The sequence below is a fragment of the Arachis hypogaea genome, chromosome 6 (genome assembly GCF_003086295.3).
Source record: "Arachis hypogaea cultivar Tifrunner chromosome 6, arahy.Tifrunner.gnm2.J5K5, whole genome shotgun sequence".
Lineage (NCBI taxonomy): Eukaryota > Viridiplantae > Streptophyta > Magnoliopsida > Fabales > Fabaceae > Arachis > Arachis hypogaea.
In genome coordinates, this window is record NC_092041.1 from 84,524,165 (window position 1) to 84,526,534 (window position 2,370).

Genomic DNA, 2,370 nt, shown 5'->3' on the forward strand with positions numbered 1-2,370 from the left:
CCACCGGAGTGTCTAACTTCTCCTTCCTGCCACGTTCTTCAGTAGATTCTTCACATGAAGCCATGGGGGTTCCTTGAATGTTCGAACGTCGGAAAGGTAATCGATTTATCGCTTGATCCAGTTGGTGAAGGGTTGCATAAAAATTTTCCACTGTTTCTGTGAGACGATCCCTTGATTCTTGTTGCGCTTGGCTATCATAAGCCGGATCATAGTGCTCTTGGATTGATGGATATGGAGATGGTATATATTGAGGTGGTGGTTCTTAGGAGTAATTGGGATGGAATTGGGGTGGTTCTATATATGGTTCATACGGTTCATAGGGTGATTGGTATGGTGGATATGGGTTAGGGTCATATAGAGGTGAATGACGGAAAGGGGCTTGTGAGTATGGTGGTCTAAAGTCATGTTGAGGAGGGGGTTCATAGGCATATGGTGGTGGTTGTTGATAATCAAAAGAGTGCTCACCATAGCCCTTGCCTTGATATGCATCACGGAATGGTTGTTGATAGTTCATTGGAGGTGATTGTTGCCATGAGGGTTGATCAAATCCTTGTGGCTCCTCCCATCTTTGATTGTTCCAACTTTGATGCATGTTCTCATTGTAATTTCCTCTACCTGCAATATAATTGTAACCAGACTCATAGCCAAAGGGGTGAGAGTTCATAGTAGTAGAAGAAAATAAAAACAAAAACTAACAAAAAGAAAATATTTTGAAAAATATATGATTTTTGAAAAAAAAAGATAAGATAAGATTTTGAAAAAGATATGATTTTTTGAAAAAAAATTTGAAATTTGAAATTTGATTTTGAAATAAGATAAGATAAGATAAAAATTTTAAAATAAAAATCTGAATTTTTTTTTTGAAAAATATTTACAATAACCAATAATAAGGCACACGTTTGCAATTCCTCGGCAATGGTGCCATTTTGACGATCGGATTTTCTGTCGGTAAAGAAATATAAAAATATGATCGCGTTGTAAGTATAGCTTCTAAACCAACAGAAAATCCTTTCGTACAAACGTTTGGTTGTCACAAGTAACAAACCCAATAAAATTTATAAATCGAATTATTCAAACCTCGGGTCGTCTTCTCAAGGAATTGCAGGAAAGTATGATTTATTATTGGTTATGGAAAGGTATATTTTGGGTTTTAAAAAAGGTTTTGAACAAGAGAAATGGATTGTAGAGAATTAATAAATTAATAACTAATGAAACTCTTGGCAAGGTATGAAAACTGGAAGTCCTATCCTAGTTATCCTTATCAATGGTGATGAGAATTATACTTTTGCTCCCACTAAGTCAACCTCTAACTATGAAGGTCAGTTAAGTGGACAAATTAATTTAACACCTAAAGTCCTAGTCAACTCCTTAAGGAAAGACTAGAGTTATAGGAATCTAAATTAATCAGTAAAGATAATAATTATCAATCACGATGAGTTTGACAACTCAAGATTCACCAGTTAATCAACCAAAGCCAATAGTAAAAAATCTAAATTATAGATAGGAAAAAGCAATCATGAGTCTGAAATACCTCAAATTATATTAATTAAGAAAATCATAACATGAATGGTCCATAAACAAATAAAAGAGAAAATAAATAAAAAGAACATTGAACCTAAGATGAAGAAGAAATATTCCTAATCCTAATAAAAATCATAATCCTAATCCTAAGAGAGAGGAGAGAGCCTCTCTCTCTCTAAATACTACATCTAAATTATAAAAAGTGTCACTTATGAATGAATGTATGTTGTATGATGTATATATTGAATGAATGGATTCTCACACTTTATAGCCTTTAATCTATGATTTTTGGGCCGAAAACTGGGTCAGAAATAGCCCAAAAATTGCTGATTTCGAAATCTGGTACGTACAGGTCGCGGAAAAGTGACGCGGAGGTGTCGTCCACGCGTTTGCATGGATTGAAATTCGCAGATGCGACGCGGGCACGTCATTTACGCGTTCGTGTCACCTAACTCCAGGGAAGCTATGACAAATTATATATCGTTGTGAAGTCCCGGATGTTAGCTTTTCAACGCAACTGAAATCACCTCATTTGGACCTTTGTAGCTCAAGTTATGACCATTTGAGTGTGAAGAGGTCAGGCTGACAGCTTGGGCAATTCCTTCAGTTTCTTGTATTTCTTCCACTTTTGCATGCTTCCTTTCCATCCTCTGAGCCATTCCTGTCATGTAATCTCTGAAATCACTTAACACACATATCCAGGCATCGAATGATAATAAGAGAGGATTAAACATAGAAAAATTAAGACCAAAGAAACATGTTTTCAATCATAGCACAGAATCAGGAAGAAAAATGTAAAACATGCAAATCATATGAATAAGTTGGTAAAGAGTTGATAAAACCACTCAA